We start from the raw sequence: 23,715 nt of genomic DNA, 5'->3' as shown, positions 1-23,715 counted from the left end.
AAGCTGCAAAGAAAAGCGCAAGGGCGCTGCACCTTCATGTTAGTTCGGAATATAGCGAAATAGTAACGTTACGTTAAGCTTAACGGCGGCTCCACGGAGTACGGACACATAAAGAGGATTAGCCTGATTTAATTGAGCCGCTTGAGGGCAGTGCGCTGCCCCTACGTGCAAAAAAAAAAACAAATGGTTTATAAGCCCCAGCTCACCAATCGGCTACCATAGCTGCGTTAACCGATCGGCTAATAAAATTGGACATACAACATACACAAGTGTCAATATAATTCCAGTCTTAAAAGAATGATTTGGAGACAGATGTCGCTACGCTATAAAATGGGTTAGCAAAAAAATAGTAACGTCTTCACGTCCTCCTTTCTACTGTTGGTATATATCCACTATTCTCCTACTCGCAATTGCAGGCCCCATGCCTTTCAGCTTTGAGTCTATATTATTTATCGATACCTCTAACCTCTCTCACGGCCCCAAACCTGTCTTTTTTATGCATGTCAAATGCCACTGGGTGTTGCGAGAGAGCATTCTTACTCTCTCTGCTTTCTTTCCATCACCGAATCTTCTTCTTCGTTCGAACAGGCGTTCCGCCCGAGCACCGAGCAAATTGACTTTGCGCTGTCTTCGGTCTTCAAGACCAGTTGATCACTTTTAGAGCTTTCATGCTATTACGCTTGCTACCCTATTCTACCTTTCTGCTCCTCCTTATATTCATCCTAACCTTCTATGTGATTTATCTTCGTAGCACGTCAACTTGCCCAACAAGATGGAAGGCTGATATTGAATATGGGGAGGAAAAACCACCATAATAGCGCCCCTTTTGTGAAATTACCACCTTTACTTCCCATGGTGATCCGGAATCGGGTGGCTCCGGTTAAGTTCAGCCGAAGATACGGCCAGCCTGCAAATGATTAATTAGGCGTCGTCCTCATATGACCTTCTATAGGGAGCCTGTGTTTTTTGGTGGCCGACATATCGCCAACTCCTGATATACTGTGCTGAGGAAATGATGCGGTTTACTCCAAAACACGTTTTGAGAAGATTCAAATACGACGAAATAGCTCGAGGTTTCGACGAGTTCAAATATATCGGTCGCACAAAAGTGGCAGTTAGCAGCAAAAAATGTCAATATAAGACCACCATTAATAAATTGAATTCAAAACTTGGCTAATAACATTACAGTATCGCTCTTTCTCTTTGTAACATTCACACTCTCTTTAAAAATTCCTCTTTTTAAACTACATTGCCTATTCGCCCCAAAGACTTTTTGTTACTTTATTCCAATCACCTGTGGCCATATAGCTTTGCTTAAACCAGTTTGCCTTAAAGCACTAATAACCGACTTATGCGGCAGTTACCCACCGACGTGTGCCGTACGTAAGGACGTTTGTCGTACGAAGCACGTTTGACCGAACTCTCAAGCCCGTAGGAATCAATGTGTGCGTCTGTGTACATGTACATAAGATATTTGTGTGTGTATTGTTTACAGATAAGCACTGTTGCTATTGACCATTTTGCATGTATGCTTATGGAAACATCAACTTTTTCAAATTTAATTTTTGATATTGTAAAAGGCCGGAATACTATTAAATAAGTATAAATAGATTATATATTTATAATCAGCACTTTTACATAATTATTTCGAATTATTTTCACAATTTTTCAAACTTTAATTAGGCGTTTTTGCATAAAATTGCAAACGGTCAAAAATTAGCACACAAAAGTTTACTAGGCAACTCTGTCTAGTGAGAGAGCGATCAGCTGACACGTTCTTACGGAAAAAATCAAAATTGTTTTGATTTCTACGTTCCGGGCTACGTACGTACGGTCGTTGCACGTCGGTGAGTTTTCGTTTACATTGCACACTCATAAGATAGGTCGTGTCAGCTGACACGTTTCTTCTACGTACGTTCGTGAGTAACTGCCGCATTAAACTTTTTGTTTTTGCATAAATTTCGCTGCTTACTTTGACGCGTCTGCTGTTTGCCTACAGTCTCTGCAGTCTGCCTACTAGTGTTACCAGGTGATGCAAAAAAAAGTAGCTAGATTGGCAAAAAAAAAGGTTAGAAAAGGCTAAATTTAGAAAAAAAAGAAGCTAAAAAAAGGCCAGAAATTTTTTGGTTAATTGATAAAATTTTTTTTATAAAAAAACTTATAAATATAACTTAAGCATAACTTCCTGTTTCAAAACATATCAGGCACATTTTCTTTGACTAGCACATGAAATTACCTTAAATGATTGCATATGTGTATATACATACAAAAAATATTACAAACTAATTATTTATATAAAATATTCCCCATCTGAAGAATCAGAAGAGCTTATGTCTGGGTATAAAGTTTGGCTATTTACCATAGATATGAGATCATAGGTAATTTCAAAGTCATGACAACATTTAGATAAGCGTTTTAACGAGCATCTAATATTAAGCAGCGCATTAAGCATTTTAATTTTTAGTTTATTCCTTAATTTAGTTTTCAGAATTTTCATGCCACTAAAAACTCTTTCCACATCCGCGTTACTGAGTGGTAATACTAAAAAACTAAATATGAATTCGACAAGTTCTAAAAAAGGAGGTTCGTTTAATACATTTTTATGTTCTCGGACTTCCGACCAAAATTCCATGGTGGAGTGTACATTTTTCCATTGTATAGTTATAAGTTTTCACCACTGCAGCTCTATTAATGCTATTTGACTTGAAGAATAACTATACTTCTCTTTTTCAAAGTAAGAAAATACATCTGGCTTTGAAATTTTCAACGAATTTTCAGCAGAAAAGGAATTAATCTTTTGTAGAGAACTCATATTATTAGGTATTAGGTGTTCACAGGAACTATTGAAATTATTTTATTTTAGAAATTTTTAAAAATATATTCGGAGTAAAAAAGGCTAGAAAAAAGTCACGAAGCTAAACACAAAATTTCGAGGCTAAAGGCAAAAATAAAAGGCTAAATCTAGCCTCGAAAGGGCAACCTGGCAACACTGCTGCCTACCCTCCTATTCATTTTAATTCAAACGCTTCAATTGTCAGCTGTTGCTATTTGAGCCGTAGGTGTTGCAGAAGCTGTCTCTGCCATAAATGTGGATTTGACTGAATGTTTTTTTGTGTTTTGTTTTTGTTGCTGTAGTTGGTGCTGTTGCCGTTGCAGTCATTGTTGTATTTCTACTGATTTTATATTTGATTTGAAATTAACGCCTCTAGCTAATTTCTAGAATTTTCCTGTTTAAGCTAAAATGCGCACATATACATAAACACATTGCTTATTCTCACTGTCGAACTGATATTTTATTTGAGGCTGTTTTGTCGGTATGAAAGTAAATATATTAATATATACTATTCTTTTGTCAAACGACTTGAGAAAGAACGAATTGAAATTCCTTAAAACGTCTCTTACACATATTTGTGGACAGATCTCTTGCAATTGTATTGTCTCTGCGAAGCCAACAAATCAACCAAAGATGTTAAAAAGAATGATCCGCTGTCTTTACCTGCAAAAAATGCGTATACTCTTGTATGAATCGGTGGTAAATCGCAAAGGAATATGCGCCCTGTAAAAATGTATTTTACGACCAAACGTAACAACCCCAACAAGAATGACCTATGTATCATTTCATTTCATATCTTTATTAAGTCAAATGGTAACAACCTTACGGACTAGATTACAGGTCAACTTAGTACTAGCAATTTAAGAATTTTAAAGTAAGATTTACTGAGATAAGTAATAGGAATCAATGCATGCCTTAAACAGAGACTTTGGCATGGCAAAATCCAGGTCAAGGCTTCTGGATAGGCGATTAAATTCTACAAGACCTCTTAGAAAAGGTGCGAAACTGAAGTAATTCGAACGCAGTACTTCAACGAGGAATGTATTGTGAAAGCGGAGAGCTCTGTTAGGGACACTGAAAGTCAACTGCCCAAGTAATTCTGAGCATTCCATGGCACCGGATATTATGTCAAAAATAAACAATACGTTTTGGACAAGACGTCTAACTTCAATTGGCAAAACATTGGTAAGCATGCATCTTGCATTGTAGGGTGGCAGGGGATTAACAAAGTGCAGAGGTTGAAGAGCAAATCGTATGAACTTGCGCTGAATTCTTTCAATTTTTAAAGAGTGTGAAGAGTATATGGGATTCCAGATGACTTATGCATACTCTAATTTGGAACGCACTAAGGCATTGTATAAGATCTTCCTGGTATATGGGTCCTTGAAATCATTGGCATATCGTCGCAAGAAAGCTAAGTTGGTATAAGCCTTTGGTATGAGAAAGTTTACATGATTACAAAAAGTAAAAGATGAGTCAAAAGTTACGCCAAGATCGCGAAACTCATTAATTGACGCAAGAGTTACATTTGAAATCGAGTACGCAAATGAAACCACATTCATAGACTTAGTATACGTCATATGACAGCATTTACTAATATTGAGTCGCAGATTATTTTGACAGGCCCAATTATTTATAGCATTCAGATCTTCTTGCAGAGGCAATGCATCCGAAGTACAGGAGATTCTCCGAAAGAGTTTTAAGTCGTCAGCATAAAGCAAATAATTCGAATAGTTTATGCATGAGCCAGCATCATTAATAAACATTAAGAACAAAATAGGACCAAGTATGCTACCTTGTGATACACCCGAAGTTGCTGAGAATTCATAAGACTTAGTTCTCTCGATTTCAACAAAAGATATTCTATTTTCCAAATAGAACTTCAGCCACGACAGAAAGCTTGAGTGAAAGCCCATGTTTTCAAGTTTCCAACAAAGTAATTTGTGCGAAACTGTGTCAAAAGCCTTGGAAAAATCCGTATGTATGGTGTCAACTTGACATCCACCCTTAAACGCAGAGACACAAAACTGAGAGGAAACAGCCAGATTTGTAGCAGTGAACGTCCCGCAATGAAACCATGCTGACATGGACCGACTACTTTATTTATAGCGAATGATACTTTGTCTTTAACTACCTTTTCAAAAAGTTTTGACCATGTTGACAGTTTGGATATTGGCCTGTAATTCGTTACTTCATTTTTATTGCCTGACTTGAAGATAGGAGTGATAGACGCCAGCTTCCAGCGATCAACAAAAACTCCAGTCGATAGCGAAATATTGAAAATGTGGCACAGTGGCACACAAAGAAAAATACTACATTTCTTAAATAAAAAAAAGGACAATCCAAAAGGAGGATATACCCAAGATAATATCGGTTTCAGACACGAACAGAGACCCAAAGTCTAAAGGTTTCGATTAGTCTGTTATGTATGTTAAAGTCTGTTATCAAAGTTATCGGCCTCAACTACAAACGTAGACTTGAAAAAATCAACAAAAAGATTTGCCGAATGGACCAAACTGTTGGAGCAAATGTCATTAAATTTGACACAGGTAGGTATATTAGAACAACCTCTCTTTTAACGAACATAGTTCCAAAAAGATTTAGGATTAACTTTCAACTCATCTTCAACTCGAGAAACGTATTTATTGTACAAAAACTTATCAAGAACATTGAACTACGTCATATAAGAAGTATACTGATCTTTAAAAAGAGTATAGCTGGTAGCCTTGTATATATTTTTCAACTTTTTCAACCTAGTATTGTACCACGGTAGTTTGTGAACTTTAACTGATAGGAGAGAGAGATTCCTACTGAATATGTCAGCCATCTTTAGCAGAAAAACGTCGAAATTTTCAGTTGCATTTTTAGCAAAGAAAATAGATGTTCAGTCTATTTCAGATATGAGAGAGTTTAAAGATTCAAAATTTGCATCCTTAAAGTTATAGGAGCGATCATTATTATTTAGATTGTTTTTCGGCACTAGGTCGAAGAATTCAATAGATAAAGATAGTGCTACATGATACATATCTGATTTATATATAGGAAACACACATTCAGTCAAGTGAGTTATGAGGTTCTTATCGACAAAAATTAGGTCAAAAATATTGTTTAACTGGTTCACGAAACGTTAACCTGAATTAGATTGGCACTAAAAAGGGTGTCTAAGAAATTAATCTCATGGGGGTGATGAACATTAGTAGGTGTTAAGATATCATCTTCTAGTAATTTCGACCAAACAACCTTGCTGAGATTAAAATCCCCCAGGACGCAAAAATTACTATCAACATTATATTCATATAGGTCAAATATATTATTAACATGAGCACAGTACAGCAAATCTGTGCTGCAAGGCGGAATGTAAGAAACGCAGATAAATAAATTGCCAGAAGGCTCAGTAATACAGACACAAAGCTGGTCCAAGAGAGAGTCATCGTTAGAAAGCGGCATAAAAGAAGAGAGAAGAGAATGCCTTACAGGAATTAACACCCCACCGCCTCTGAGACGCCCTGTTTTGATAGGGTCTCTATCTTTTCGATAAGTTTGAAACAGACTTTGATCAAAAAATTCTGAGTCAGAGAAGTCATTATTAAGCCAAGTCTCAACAATGACGTAGACATCATAGTCGCACCGTAAAATGGCTAAAAATATATCTTTAGATTTCGTTCTCAACCCAGATATATTCTGAAAATAGATATTTATACTTTTTTAATTTTACCGCATATAGCCCAGGGGTTTGCAGTTGAGCCCTGTGCTTTTTGAAAAAAACGGAATGGTTTAATTTTGACGTCCGATGGCCATAGCGAAGACTCAAGAAGCTTATTATATATTGAAGGCGAGACTCAAGGTTTAAAATGTTATAAATTAACTCCGTCCTGGCGAATACTAAAGGAACATAGAATAAAAGCTACCTCGCGACCTGGAAACTCAGAATACAGAACGTGCTCAACCGTTCCTTCCGGCAGCTCACACTTCAAACATCTGCTGTAACTGATGAGCCGTAGCTTATAAGCATATGGCCATAATGCCAGAAGGTAGTGTCCAGTTAGTATGCCTATCTTGAACCTTGTCTTCTCTCCTCAAACCACTTTGTGAGTGTAATATCGTAGGATATGCACACGATCTAAAAAATTTTGTTGCCCTGCGCTTCTGTCCATGCCTTTCCTGATTGATGGATTATATGCAACTCCTGCCACCTTTTAATTTCCCCCAAACGGATTGGGGCTTATATCGTCGATTCGTCTAGTGCTGCACCCACCTTTGCTAACTCATCGGCCTTTTAGCGTAGTCTCTCGAATGCGAGATTATTGCCTTGATTGCAACCTGACTATCAATATACATATATATATTAAGGCGGCTGTAGTTTAAGCTCGCTTCCTCTGCTACATTGACTTAGTCGATTTGATTTTGTTGCCTACTTGTACTCTACGTTTTTACAGATTTTTTGCAACTCGGTGGTAAAGAATTAAGCTTGATATGCGATTTGTATTTACATATATACTAAATTCATTGTTAGCAACTTCTACAAATGAACTTTTGTATCTAATTAAGACACCGTATACACACCTACTTATATACATGATATTCATATGACACCTAATTAAGGCGCAAAGAAAATATGAATAACACAACGCGACACAACGAGCTCAATTTATCAGTGTGAACCAAAATTCTCATAATATCAGAGCATTCACTCATCATATTTTTATACTCAGTTGAGCAGAGCTCACAGAGTATATTAAGTTTGATTGGATAACGGTTGGTTGTACAGGTATAAAGGAATCGAGATAGATATAGACTTCCATATATCAAAATAAAAATATAATGATCGAAAAAAAATTTGATTTAGACATGTCCGTCCGTCCGTTAACGCGATAACTTGAGTAAATTTTGAGGTAAATTGATGAAATTTGGTATGTAGGTTGCTGAGCACTCATCTTAGATCGCTATTTAAATGAACGAAATCGGATCATAACCACGCCCACTTTTTCGATATCGAAAATTTCGAAAAACCGAAAAAGTGCGATAATTCATTACCAAAGAAAGCTAAAACGATGAAACTTGGTAGATGGGTTTACCTTAAGACGCAGAATAGAAAATTAGTAAAATTTTGGACAATGGGCGTAGCACCGCCCACTTTTAAAAGAAGGTAATTTAAAACTTTTGCAAGCTGTAATTTGGCAGTCGTTGAAGATATCATGATGAAATTTGGCAGGAACGTTACCCCTATTACTATATGTACGCTTAATAAAAATTAGCAAAATCGGAGAAGGACCACGCCCACTTTAAAAAAAAAAATTTTTTAAAGTGAAATTTTAACAAAAAATTGAATATATTTACAGTATATAAGTAAATTATGTCAACATTCAACTCCAGTAATGATATGGTGCAACAAAATACAAAAATAAAAGAAAATTTCAAAATGGGCGTGGCTCCGCCCTTTTTCATTTAATTTGTCTAGGATACTTTTAATGCCATAAGTCGAACAAAAATTTACCAATCCTTTTGAAATTTGGTAGGGGCATAGATATTATGACTGTTTTTTGTGAAAATGGGCGAAATCGGTTGAAGCCACGCCCAGTTTTTATACACAGTCGTCCGTCTGTTCTTCCGCATGGCCGTTAACACGATAACCTGAGCAAAAATCGACATATCTTTAATGAACTTAGTTCACGTACTTATCTGAACTCACTTTATCTTGGTATAAAAAATGAACGAAATCCGACTATGACCACGGCCACTTTTTCGATATCGAAAATTACGAAAAATGAAAAAAAATACCATAACTCTATACCAAATACGAAAAGAGGGATGAAACATGGTAATTGGATTGGTTTATTGACGCGAAATATAACTTTAGAAAAAACTTTGTAAAATGGTTGTGACACCTACCATATTAAGTAGAAGAAAATGAAAAAGTTCTGCAGGGCGAAATAAAGAACCCTTGAAATCTTGGCAGGTATTACATATATAAATAAATTAGCGGTATCCAACAGATGATGTTCTGGGTCACCCTGGTCCACATTTTGGTCGATATCTGGAAAACGCCTTCACATAAACAACTACCACCACTCCCTTTTAAAGCTCTCATTAATACCTTTAATTTGATACCCATATTGTACAAACACATTCTAGAGTCACCCCTGGTCCACCTTTATGGCGATATTTCAAGACGGCGTCCACCTAAATACTCATTAACACCTTTCGTTTGATACCCATATTGTACAAACAAATTTTAGGGTCACCCCTGGCCCACCTTTATGGAGATATCTCGAAACGGCGTCCACCTATAGAACTAAGGCCCACTCCCTTTTAAAATACTCATTAACACCTTTCGTTTGATACCCATATTATACAAACGTATTCTAGAGTCACCCCTGGTCCACCTTAATGGCGATATCTCGAAAAAGCGACCACCTATACAACTACCACCACTCACTTGTAAACCCCTCATTAATACCTTAAATTTGATACCCATATCGTACAAACAAACTCTAGAGTCAACCCTGATCTACCTTTATGGCGATATCCCTAAATGGCGTCCACCTATAGAACTATGGCCCACTCACTCATAAAATACTCTTGAATGCCTTTCATTTGATACACATGCCATACAAACACATTCCATGGTTTCCCTCGGTTCATTTTCCTACATGGTTATTTTCCCTTATGTTGTCACCATAGCTCTCAACTGAGTATGTAATGTTCGGGTACACCCGAACTTAACCTTCCTTTGTTGTTGTTGTTGTTGTTGTTGTAGCGATAAGGACACTCCCCGAAGGCCTTGGAGAGTGTTATCGATGTTGATGGTCCTTTGCCGGATGCAGATCCGGTATGTTTTGGTACCAAGCCCGACCACACACGCGACAGGTATGCCTGTCGTAAGAGGTGACCAAAATATCAAATTGATTCAAGGGTTGTGTAGCGCAATCCTTTCAAGGTGTTGCCAGCGCAAAATATAGCTTCTCCAACCCAATTGTCAACCTCACCTATCCGTGGCGTATCCTGTTACTTTAACAGCTGAGGCTCTGGCGACCCCAAGTTCCTCATGGATCTAGGGGGTGGGAGGGCGATATGGCCTTGAAGGTTTCATGTGGTCATATTAAATCGTTCCCGAGATGGTCGGGCTAATGCCTTAATGGTGCTTGTTACCGGAGCGTACAGGATCTGCATCCGGCAAAGGACCATCAACATCGGTAACACTCTGCAAGGCCATCGCGGAGTTTCCTTATCTGAACAACAACAACAACAGCAACCAATGAATGAGCTTTATGAACATCATATTAAGTACATATGCCAAAATAAATGATTTTTCCTCGAGGCTCGAAGTAATTCACGATTCGCGATTACTTTGGAGTTCATTTTGCTGATAGCAAACCAGTAACGGCTTCTGGAGGTCAACTGACGAATGGAAGATTTATTAATTACCTATGAGAGGTGGCGGGTGGACAACATATAACATACAAATACCTACACAATTTTTTATAAAACATTAAAGTATGCATAATAATCTCGCGGCATGAGTATTTATTTTTAAAATCTGAATGCCAACAAAAATGTTTCTAAATATTGAATTAAATCAACGACTGGCAATAACAAGTAAGGAAGGTTAAGTTCGGGTGTAACCGAACATTACATACTCAGTTGAGAGCTATGGTGACAACATAAGGGAAAATAACCATGTAGGAAAATGAACCGAGGGAAACCCTGGAATGTGTTTCTATGACATGGGTATCAAATTGAAGATATTAAAGAGTATTTTAAAAGGGAGTAATCCTTAGTTCCATAGGTGGACGCCGTTTCGAGATATCACGATAAAGGTGGACCAGGGGTGACCCTAGAATTTGTTTGTACAATACGGGCATCAAACGAAAGGTGTTAATGAGTATTTTAAAAGGGAGTGGGCCTTAGTTCTATAGGTGGACGCCGTTTCGAAATATCGCCACAAAGGTGGACCAGGGGTGACTCTAGAATGTGTTTGTACGATATGGGTATCAAATTAAAGGTATTAATGAGGGTTTTAAAAGGAAGTGGTGGTTGTTGTATAGGTGGTCGCATTTTCGAGATATCGCCATAAAGGTGGACCAGGGGCGACCCTAAAATTTGTTTGTACAATATGGGTATCAAAAGAAAGGTGTTAATGAGTTTTTTAAAAGGGAGTAATCCTTAGTTCCATAGGTGGACGCCTTTTCGAGGTATCGCAATAAAGGTGGACCAGGGGTGACTCTAGAATTCGTTTGTGCAATATGGGTATCAAATGAAAGGTGCTAATGAGTATTTTAAAAGGGCGTGGGGTTTAGTTCTATAGGTGGACGCCTTTTCGAGATATCGCCATAAAGGTTGACCAGGGGTGACTCTAGAATGTGTTTGTACGATATGGGTATAAAATTAAAGGCATTAATGAGAGTTTTAAAAGGGAGTGACCCTTAGTTGTATATGTGAAGGCGTTTTCCAGATATCGGCCAAAATGTGGACCAGGGTGATCCAGAACATCATCTGTCGGGTACAACCAATTTATTTATATATGTAATACCACGAATAGTATTCCTGCCAAGATTTTAAGGGTTTTTTATTTCGCCCTGCAGAACTTTTTCATTTTCTTCTACTTAATATGGTAAGTGTCACACCCATTTTACAAAGTTTTTTCTAAAGTTATATTTCGCGTCAATAAACCAATCCAATTACCATGTTTCATCCCTCTTTTCGTATTTGGTATAGAGTTATGGTATTTTTTTTCATTTTTCGTAATTTTCGATATCGAAAAAGTGGGCGTGGTCATAGTCGGATTTCGTTCATTTTTCATACCAAGATAAAGTGAGTTCAAGTAAGCACGTGAACTAAGTTCATTAAAGATATGTCGATTTTTGCTCAGGTTATCGTGTTAACGGCCATGCGGAAGGACAGACGGAAGACTGTGTATAAAAACTGGGCGTGGCATCAACCGATTCCGACCATTTTCACAGAAAACAGTTAACGTCATAAAATCTATGCCCCTACCAAATTTCAAAAGGATTGGTTAATTTTTGTTCGACTTATGGCGTTAAAAGTATCCTAGGCAAATTAAATGAAAAAGGGCGGAGCCACGCCCATTTTGAAATTTTCTTTTATTTTTTTATTTTGTTGCACCACATCATTACTGGAGTTGAATGTTGACATAATTTACTTATATACTGTAAAGATATTAAATTTTTTGTTAAAATTTTACTTTAAAAAAAAATTTTTTTTTTAAGTGGGCGTGGTCCTTCTCCGATTTTGCTAATTTTTATTAAGCATACATATAGTAATAGGAGTAACGTTCCTGCCAAATTTCATCATGATATCTTCTACGACTGCCAAATTACAGCTTGCAAAATTTTAAATTACCTTCTTTTAAAAGTGGGCGGTGCCACGCCCATTGTCCAAAATTTTACTAATTTTCTATTCTGCGTCATAAGTTCAACTTATCTACCTAGTTTCGTCGCTTTATCTGTCTTTTGTAATGAATTATCGCACTTTTTCCGTTTTTCGAAATTTTCGATATCGAAAAAGTGGGTGTGGTTATGGTCCGATATCGTTCATTTTAAATAGCGATCTGACATGAGTGCTCAGGAACCTACATACCAAATTTCATCAAGATACCTCAAAATTTACTCAAGTTATCGTGTTAACAGGCGGACGGACGGACGGACGGACGGACATGGCTCAATCAAAATTTTTTTCGATCCTGATTATTTTGATATATGGAAGTCTATATCTATCTCGATTCCTTTATATATGTACAACCAACCGTTATCCAATCAAACTTAATATACTCTGTGAGCTCTGCTCAACTGAGTATAAAAAGACAAACAATTATTTTAGCGACAAGTAACCAATACTGGTCAAACCAACAGTTTAGCAGATTTCCAATCAATGATTGGACTGCGTACTTAATTACAATCGAACTAGATTGCAATTTTTGTGTTTGTAAAAGCTACAATCTACAATCATTTAAAAATAAACTATTGCAATCAAACAAAGATATCACATCTATTGTTTTTGGACATTGATTGCTGAACAATTTTTGTACGATCAATGATTTTAGCTGAAACATGACTGCAATCAAATGATTGTAGTCGACACAAGCTTGCAATTAACGATTGTAGTGTAAAAGTGATTGCAATGGCTTACATGCAAATAATTGTAGTTTGTAATTTTTGTGCAATCAACGATTGTAAATAAAACGTGATTGCAATCAAATATTCAGTAGTAATTCAAATAATAATTTTCATAATCTTAAAAAAAAAAAAGAAACAGTCAATATTTCTTGTACAATCAACTATTGCAATAAAACTTACAGCAAAAACTATATTTGTTGTTTTTTGAGTTTCATTGCCACAACAATTTTTGTGTAATCAATTTTTGCAGCCGAAACTTGCCCGCAATCTAATGACTCTAGGCGACACAAACTTACAATCATTGATTGTTGCAGTAAAGTGATTACAATGACTTACATACAAATAATTGTAGTTTGTAATTTTTATACATTCAACGATGCAAAATGTAATCGCAATTAAATATTCAGAACTAATTGATATTGATGATGATCGATATTTGTTTGTACTTTTTGATTGCAAATAAAATTGATTGAAATATTTACAACGCTGACTCGGCGCATGCGTGGGCAATATGTTGACGTTACGCCGTGGAAGTATGACCTGATGTCAAACATTTTCGGGTGGCAGAACGTATATTACATCGCCAGGGATTAGGGTATCGAGCTCAGGGTTAGGTTATATTAAACTGGCCGGTCAATAAAGACACCACATTGGCTTAGTGTGTCCATAGTGTTCCCACAATTTGTTTGACGACCAATGGAAAAAAAATCCCAACAAGGTATCAGGACCTACGTTATAAAATAACTTCCTCCTGGCAAATACTTAAAGTTTTCTAGAACCTAGCTTAATAGCTGTTTCGAGATCTGGCAACTCTGCCGCTCATAGTAGCCGGAGATTTGACCTGGCGAGCACAGGACACCAACATTTGACGTGCTCAACCGTTTCTTTCCGCAGCTTGCGTTTCCTTTTTCTGCTGTTAATGACGAGGCCCAATTTATGAGCATGTGACGCCAAAGAGCAGTATCCAGTTAATTTGCCTATTGTGTGCCTTAAATCTTCTCTTCTCAGAGATATCAGCCACTTTGTGAATCTAAAATCTTAGGATTGGCACATGATCTTAAAAATTTTGCAGCCATACGTTTCTGTCCACGCCTTTACTGCTTGATGGACTATATGCGATTCCTGTCTCCTTTTGATTTCTCCCAACCGGATTGGGATCTGTACCGTCGATTCAGCGAGTGCTGCACTCTCTGTTGCAAACTCATCGGCCTTTTAGTTAAATTCTATTGCTTTATGGCCTGAAACCCAGTATGGATGTATGGTCCGAGCATTTTTCTAATGCTTCTTTGAATTCCAGGACACTTCTTGATGAAGTACTGTGTGAGATTATTGCCTTGGTCGCCGCTCGACTACCGGTATCTAATATATAAAATTCTTCTGTCACGGTTTTAGAAGCTTATTTCCTCCGAAACGGCTGAACCGATTCTCATCAAACTTTGTGAGCATATTGGGTAGGTCTGAGAATCGGCCAACGTCTACCTTTTTTTTTCGTTACGTGCCTAGGGTCTTGAGATCAAAACGTGGACCCGGGTACCCCTAGAATGTGTTTATACAATATGGATATCAAATGAAAGCTGCTGATGAGTGCTATAGTACAGGATAATTTTCATACAACTGGGAGGCTAGGGTCTCGAGATATAGCCCAAAACGTGTACCCGGGTACCCCTAGAATGTGTTTATACAATATGGATACCAAATGAAAGCTGTTGATGAGTGCTATAGTACAGGATAATTTTCATACAACTGGGAGGCTAGGGTCTCAAGATATAGCCCAATACGTGGACCCGGATACACCTAGAATGTGTTTTTACATTATGGGTATCAAATTGAAACTGTTGATGTATGCTTCAGTACAGTGTAAGTTTTACACCGCTGGATGACTACGGTCTCGAGATATAGGCCAAAACATGGACCCGGATACACCTAGAATGTGTTTTTATATAATGGGTATCAAATTGAAGCTGTTGATGTGTGCTATAATATAGAGCAAGTTTTACACCGCTGAGTGACTAGGGTCTCGAGATATAGGCCAAAACGTGGACCCGGATCCCCCTAGAATGTATGTGTATTATGGATATCAAATGAAAGCTGTTGCTGAGAGCTCTAAAGTTCATTGTGATATTCGATTTAGTCGCATCAACCTGGCAAAACTGATAAATATGCATGCGAAACCGAAATAAAGACAAGAATTAATAATACCCACATACCTATTTACATACGTCCTATTCGATTTGCCTGAAATTTCGTATATAAATTTGCCTATATTAGTATTTACGATGCTTTTTCAAGGAAGTATACCAGAGACGGACTGGGACTGGGATTAGGACTAGGAGTGAGACTGAGACTGAGACTCGGAGTGGTTCTGGGACTGAGACTCGGAATGGGACTGCAACAGAATACATACCACCCTCTGGGACTGGCAATAAGAGATGAAGAAGAAGCAGAAAAACTTGAGAGAAGAGAAAAGAGAGAAGGAGACTGAGAAAGAGATAGAATGAGACGAAGATGGAGATGAAGCGAAAAAGACGGAAGGAGGAGTGAATAAAAAGATTAGGAAAAAGTGTGGTGGGGTAGGGCAGAGTTAGACGGAAAAAGCTTATTAAAATGTATGCAGATAGGCCAAATTTAGGGCAGAACAACGCCTGCCGGGTCTGCTAGTATATATATATATATATATATACAGTGAAATTCCCCATTACGGACAGTCCTTATAACCGGACAGCCCCAAAAACCGAAGAAATTTTGGGCACACAGGTTTTTCATTCATTTTTTCATACAAATATCATCCTAATAAACGGACACTCTAATAACCGGACGCGGACAAAGTATTTCAAACCATTTTCATAAAAAAAATTTCTCACAAACGGACAAAATTCAAAAATATCACAAGCAAGCTTTGTTGTTCATTATAAAAATGAAATAGGTGATTCCCCTTTTAACATGTATGCATACATTCAAGCCGTGTGTTTCAAATTAAGGTTAGTTTTCCATTCAGTTTGTTAAGTCAGTTGCATGTTTTCGAAAAAGATAAATTATCAGTACGTGGAGTTGCAAAAAGGTAAAGTATCGTGAGCCCAAAAATTTAATGGTAGTAGGTACATGTTTATTTTTCTTTGAAAAGTTCAATATTGGCAAAACACAAGCTGCTGAAATCAATAAAACAGGCATGCTTAACCAACGAAACGATATCATTTCGTTACGATAATCAACGTTAATAAACGAAACGAAGTCATTTCGTTTCGTTTATTAACGTTAAGATCGTCAAATTAACGAAATGATTTCGTTTCGTTTTCTGCCATATCAAAACGAAATCAAATCGTTTATGTTGATTATTAATTTCAAACTATGCTGGCAAAGCTGATTGATGGCGGAGTCAATAAAGGTGAAAGCATTATCCAAGCTGATTGCAACTTTTCTCATGAATTTTGACAGTACGAACATTTCTCAGAGTATTTTTGACATTACCACCAACGAATTACACAAACAAATTACATAGAGTTTGTGTGTGTATGTGCGCTCGTTGTTGACACCTTACAGCTTCACCATGGCTATAGCATTGCCAGCATAATTCAAACATAAAGTATCACGTTTTCGTTAACGTTTTTAACGGCACCGAAAGCTTTTCGTTTCGGTTAAAAACGAGATACAATTTATCTTGATAATTTCTTTATCGATAATATTTCGAAGTGTTTCAACGGAAACGGTGGAAATTTTTTGATAAACGATTAGCTTAACGTTAAGGTGCATCCCTGCAATAAAAATAAAGAAAAAATTCGTTCTACGTGGTAGTCTGGAATTAATGTTCATCGAAAGCGAAGTTTTCTTAAAAAAGGCGGCTCTGAAAGAGACAAGATGTGCTTTAGTTGGTTCGCTAAGGCTAGTAGTCAAAACCTTCTGATTTCTGGTTCCATTTTGAAAGCAAAAGCAATGGAAATTGCAGACAAACTGGGTGTGCCTAATTGTAATGCTTCAGATGGATGGTTAAACAAATGGCGAATAGGGAATAATGTTGCTTTCAAATGCGTGTCTGGTGAAGCTGCGGATGTAAACCAGGATAGAGTCGAACAGTTTACGACAAAACTGCCATCTGTTTTGACCGGTTACAAGCCTCTAGACGTTTGCAACGCAGACGAAAGTGTGCTTTTCTTTCGTGCCTTACCTGACAAAACCCTCGCTCTTAAATCCGAAAAATGCGTGGGCGGTAAACTATCAAAGGAAAGACTCACAATTTTGTTCTGTGCTAACATGGCTGGAGATAAAGAGCTGTTTTTGGTTATAGGTAAAGCAGCGCGTCCTCAATCTTTTAAGCATATTCCAATCGCAAACTGCCAGTCGATTGGCAGTCTAATAAAAAAGCAGTTCAATCGAAGAATGAAAGCCCAGAATTGAAAAATTATCTTGTGTTTAGATAACGCGGCTTCTCATCCAAAGGAATTAAACTTAACTAACATAAAAATTATTTTCTTGCCGCCAAAGACAACGATAGTTAGCCAACCCATTGATCAAGGTATAATCCGAAATTTTGAAACTTTGTATAGAAGCTTAGTTTAAAATAGTTGCTATCTAAAATTGACAATAAAAGTTCAGCCTCAGAGCTCTCAAAATCGATTAATGTACTGCGTATTTCATCAAAGCATTTTGGGATAAAGTGGAAGTCCAAAATTGCTTCCGTAAAGCAGGATTTTTGGAAACTTATGAGGATCTTCCAGATTTTTATCCCGAAGATGACATTCCACTGGCAATCTATGCTAGGCTTCAGGAAGGACTAGTTTTGGCAAATGATTTGGACGGTTTTCTCCAAATGAATCAAAATGTTTTCACTGAGTGCAACAATATAGAAATTCAATTTGACCAACAAGATGATACTATGAACATAAGTGATTCAGAAGATGAATGAGGAGGCTTTAAAACTTGTTGCGCGCTTGAAACAATTTGCAAAAAATGGCTATGTAGCTTTTCAGCACATTAGAATGAAAATGAACATTTTAAATTAAAGCAATCACTGTTTAAGCAATCAAGCATTACCCAATTTCTTCAATCAAACTAGTATTGAAATGTAAAGACTTGTACAGTGTACTTAATCGATATATGTATATGTATTTATATGTAATACTAAAGTATGCAAATATTCTTTACTTCTAAAAATTTCTTAAATAAACTATGTATAATGCAATTTAAACAATTTATAGGTGTGGTATATATTTTGTGACTTCATCCCTTATAAGCGGACATCTCCCATAGTCGGACAAAAACACTGCAACGGTGAGTGTCCGGTTATAAGGAATTTCACTGTATATGACGCGACTACAGCTAGAGCACGCTTCCTTCTCGATCTCTAGCGTACACCAGCCCTTTGGAGCCAGCACTCACTTAACTTCAAGACGCTTGAATATTGTTTCCCTTATTCGACTAATGCCACAAGTTATAGAGCGCATATCATAGCCTTAAATCTAATTTTAACTTTTGAAAAGATTTTCTTTGAACAACTAATTAGTGATGAGAACATAACTATGCAAATAATCAGAACCCTAAATAAATACGAATGCAAAACCAGTATCATAAGTATGTAACCGAAATCGTTGATTTGAAGTAATGCTATTAACAGTAATAAAGTGTTACTTACACTAATCTCTCCAAATTCACAAGTTTATCAAAATGCTCAAAAAATTATTTAAAAAATATATTCCTTTTCACAACTTGCAACACACTAAATATTAATCCGCTCCAAAGCGACCACTAAACACTGAACAAAACCAGTAAACACTGAACAATACCGTTTCTACATAAATAAATAGCAAGCAAAAGCAACAACAAACCTAACACAATAGCAAACATGCAACTCATAACACTACGAAACATCAAACATGTTGCAATAGAGACGCAAACATCATGGTTTGATACACGCAAAGAGATTAAAACGAGAGCATTCACTCAAACAGCGGAAGTACAAACCAACAATGTCAAAGCTAAAGGAGTATGGCGCGTCAGCGACAGCTTCCGGCAATTAGTTGGTTCAAACAGTTTCAGATTAAAAGCGCTAATGTATGTGTGTGTGTGTGCTGGTATTTATATATAGGTATGTATGTATGGATGTGTTCGTTCGCCTTTGCGTGTGCGATATCTAGATGTTAGAAAAAGAAACCTCACCTTAGGCATTCTGCATTGCCTTAGGTTATGCGTTGAATGGAATTTTAATATATACAAACACATCTACAACTATGTACACACATTCATATAGAGATTTTTGTTCTTGTAGTAAAAATGTATGATATAATATTGCTTGCGTGTGCTTATAATAACGTAGATGAGAGTTCTAAAGGTCTCGAGGTCCTAAGGCCACCGGCAAAAATGTGTTTCTTTGAATTGTGTGCTATTTAAATGCAAACAAATTTTTGTTGAACATTTTTAGGGCACAAATGTAGTTTATAAAGAATTTTGCGCATTATTTAATGTAAGCGTAGAACACGCGATATTTAGCAATTAGTAAACAGTCTAGATCCGGTAAATTCCTGTAACAAGCAACATTGAGGTAAAAGCCCGACCATTTCTGGGACGACCACATTGAGCCTTCTTGGCCATTCTCTTGCCACCCCTGGTTCAACTTGAGTCGGCTGCTAAAAAAACAGGAGGCTGGCAATAGGATTGGAGAAGCTATAAATTGCGCTGGCAATCCCTTGAATCCCACACCAAAAAAGGGCAACAAGTTCTGAAAAGGTAATATTTCTAAACATTTTAAATTTATGGAAAAAGTACTAAAATATTTGAATTTATTCAAAAAGTAAAAAATTAGTAAAATTTTAGCATTGAAAAAGTTAAAAATATCTAACATTTTTCAATTTATTGAAAAAGCTAAGAGAGTATAAAAGTTTTTACATTTCTTGCAAAATTTTAAAAAGTAGTAAAGTTTTGGTGTTTATTGAAAAAAGTTACAAACATAGTAATATTTTGATATTCATAACAGAAACTAAAATATATTAACTAATTCAAAATGCTAGCAAGTAGTAAAGTTTTGGCGTTAAAAAAGTAGGAAATTTATCAATTTATTGAAAAAGTTAAAAGAGCAGTGAAATCTGGGCGTTTCTTGAAAAACGTTACATAGTAAAATTTTGACATTTATAGAAGAATGTACTAAAACTTATTAATTTATGCAAAAAGTTAAAGAGCGATAAAATTTTGGCATTGGAAAGACAAAAAACTAACAAAATTTTTGAGATTGTTGAAAAAGTTGAAAAAGTAGTAGAGTTTTTACATATGTATGTATGTTGAAAAATTAAAAGAAAATAGTGAAATTTTGGAATTTATCACAAGAGATAAAAACGCTGAAGTTAAACAAAAATGCTGAAGTTTTTAATTTATTCAAAAATTCTAAGAGTAAAATTTTTGATTGGAAAAGTAAAAATTATTTAAGTTTTAATATTTATTGAAAATGAAAAAACAGTAAAATTTTGGTATTTAATGCAAAAGTTGAAAAAGTAGTTCAATTTTCATATTTATTGAGTAAATACAAAAAAAAATTTAATTTATTCAGAAAGGCGTAAAATTTTGGCATTCAAAAAATAAAGGAAATATTTAAATTTTGAAATGTATTGAAAATTAACTAGTAATAAATTTTGTAAATTTATTGAAAAAGTTAAAAAAGTAGTAAAATTTGTGCATTTATTGAAAATGTTCGGACTCAGTACCTAAAACAAAAATAAAATAAAGCCTGTCTTTTAGTGTGCCTGCATAGCGTGCCATTTCCATAAAAAAAGTTTGACCAGACCTCGGTTCCTATATGCATTTCTTAGTTATGAATTCGATACTAGAGTTCAGCGCCTCACTCCCTCCCATTATTTTAAAAAAGTTAAAAGTACTGGCATATTTTAACGTTTTGTAGCAATATACTCGAAAATTTTGGGGGTGTTCAAGCTAAACCGAAATAAGAATCTTTTCTACTTCGTGAGCGAGTGAAATCAAAAAATGGTGGTAAGAACTTTAGATTTATAAGAAACTCGAAACTACTACCGATAAACAATTATGGTAATTTGTCGACTGCTTGATGCAAAACCACCTCCTTAGTCCATTAAAACCTCCTTATTGAACAGAACGATGAGCAATCGAAAGAGGAGTGCGTGCCCAATATTTCTACGAAACTGCCAAACCTACAGTTTTTAGTCCGCCTTCGAACGACATCTTTAAAGGTGGGAACGCTTAGAACGAATTCTTACCACAAATTAACCAAAACTCGGAGAATTCACGCAAACACTGTCATATGTTCATCTCGATTTCGAAAGCTTTTCCGAAGGCATGTAGCATGTAACAAGACCCGTGGGACAACATACTTCTAGAATCAGTACGAACTGTTTCCGTTGATGTGCTGCTCATAATACAGATGGTCCCCGAATTCTCGACTTGCATTATTACTATCTGAGCAGATTCTTCGAGGACGATATCTTCGCTCAACTTCAGCACAGTTCTCATTTAGGCAGTCACAAAATTGAAAAAAACTCTCGAATTGCGGGCTTCATTTTGTGACAAAAGTGGTTAGATCATAAAGAATCCCGATATAAATAACCAGTTTAAAATACCCCGGCTATACGAAATTAATATACTACTTAACTTGTATTATCGGAGCATAAATGTTCTACTCGAAGTAAAATTTAACCAATCGAACCAAAAACGGCGGCGGTTTGAACGAAAATACAGACGCAAAGCAACCCTATCACTCTCCATACCATCTTCATCTACTTCTTCTTTCATTTCTCCTTATTACTGTAATTCTCATATATCTTTATTTTTCATTTTCTCCCACTCCATCGATCGCTCCCACCCCCACTCCAACTCTCGCTCTCACTACCTCCAATTTCATATTTTTTGGGGACTTTCTATATCAAATTAGATACCTGATTCAAACGATTACGGAGATAAAGCGAATTTGATTTTAAATTTAAATTTTCTGACATCTTCTGCTATCTTCCCTCGCACAATTTCTTGACCCATCTCTTTCCGCACCACTTTCCCTCTCTCTGTACCTCTGCCTTCCCTTTTCCTCACCTCATCTTCTACTTCTCCCACCCCACCTCATCGTCTATTTCTCCCTCTTTCTGTGGCACTCTTTTACTTTCCCTTCTTCTTCTAATTTTTCATTACTAAGTCTCTAGGAAATCTTAAATATTTTTCTCGAAAGATCACTGCTTGGTCTACTTCCCGAAAATAACAAAGTAACACTCTCAGGGTTTCTTTAAAGCTCCCTCCTTTTCTCCTTTTTTCGACACTTTCTAATGAACACAAACAAATATGTATGAAAAAAATTAATAATAATAATAAAACCAAAAAAAAAAAACAAAAACAATCAAAATAAAACGCCAAAAGATAAACGCGAATAGAAAAAGTAAAAATAAAAAAATATGATGAACAACCAAGCAAGCCCGCAGCCAACACTGAATATATGTATGAATATATGCATCTAAAAAGACTACAGTGGGGTTATGAGAGCAAAGAGAATGAGAGCAAAACATGAAATTTTTATCCATAATCAGCACTTGCATGGCCGTAGGTCATTCATGGTAACGATGCCCGAGGCCAACAAAAACGGCGGCAAACTGTGCGCTGAGCAGACACCCATACACCTACATACGTATAGACATACATATAGCAAACACATAAAAAAATATATATTTATATAAAACAAGTAAGGAAGGTTAAGTTCGGGTGTAACCGAACATTACATACTCAGTTGAGAGCTATGGTGACAACATAAGGGAAAATAACCATGTAGGAAAATGAACCGAGGGAAACCGTGGAATGTATTTGTATGACATGCGTATCAAATGAAAGACATTAAAGAGTATTTTATGAGGGAGTGGGCCATAGTTCTATAGGTGGTCACCATTTAGGGATATCGCCATAAAGGTGGATCAGGGTTGACTCTAGAATTTGTTTGTACAATATGGGTATCAAAAAAAAAGGTGCTCATGAGTATTTTAAAAGGGAGTGATCCTTAGTTCCATAGGTGGACGCCGTTTCGAGATATCGCCATAAAGATGGACCAGGGATGACCCTAGAATTTGTTTGTACAATATGGGTATCAAATAAAAAGGTGCTAATGAATATTTTAAAAGGGAGTGATCCTTAGTTCCATAGGTGGACGCCGTTTCGAGATATCGCCATAAAGGTGGACCAGGTGACCCTAGAATTTGTTTGTACGATATGGGTTACAAATTAAAGGTATTAATGAGGGTTTTAAAAGGGATTGGTGGTAGTTGTATAGGTGGTCGCCTTTTCGAGATATCGCCATAAAGGTGGACCAGGGGTGACTCTAGCATACGTTTGTACAATATGGGTATCAAACGAAAGGTGTTAATGAGTATTTTAAAAGGGAGTGGGCCTTAGTTTTATAGGTGGACGCCTTTTCGAGATATCGCCATAAAGATGGACCAGGGGTGACTCTAGAATATGTTTGTACGATATGGGTATCAAACGAAAGGTGTTAATTAGTATTTTAAAAGGGCGTGGGGCTTAGTTCTATAGGTTGACGCCTTTTCGAGGTATCGCCATAAAGGTGGACCAGGGGTGACTCTAGAATGTGTTTGTACGATATTGGTATCAAATTAAAGGTATTAATGAGAGTTTTAAAAGGGAGTGGTGGTAGTTGTATATGTGAAGGCGTTTGCCAGATATCGACCAAAATGTGGACCAGGGTGACCCAGAACATCATCTGTTGGATACCGCTAATTTATTTTTATATATAATACCACGAACAGTATTCCT

At 36.5% G+C, this 23,715-nt stretch overlaps 1 protein-coding gene across 7 annotated transcripts in view; it reads right to left on the bottom strand.

The window, feature by feature from the left end:
• twz (BTB/POZ domain-containing protein twz) overlaps nucleotides 1-18,700 on the bottom strand; it is a 173,433-nt gene extending 154,733 nt beyond the window's left edge. For 6 of the 7 annotated variants that reach the window (XM_067775588.1, XM_067775590.1, XM_067775589.1 and 3 more), the window contains exon 1: nucleotides 18,590-18,700. The gene's annotated coding sequence lies outside the window, so the exon portion shown is untranslated. The remainder of the gene's footprint in view (nucleotides 1-18,589) is intronic. The other variant, XM_067775591.1, reaches the window with a different exon arrangement.
• Between the last annotated feature and the right edge of the window lie 5,015 nt (nucleotides 18,701-23,715).

The sequence above is a fragment of the Eurosta solidaginis genome, chromosome 3 (genome assembly GCF_040869045.1).
Source record: "Eurosta solidaginis isolate ZX-2024a chromosome 3, ASM4086904v1, whole genome shotgun sequence".
NCBI classification, from domain to species: Eukaryota; Metazoa; Arthropoda; class Insecta; order Diptera; family Tephritidae; genus Eurosta; species Eurosta solidaginis.
This window is presented reverse-complemented; position numbering and strand designations above follow the sequence as displayed.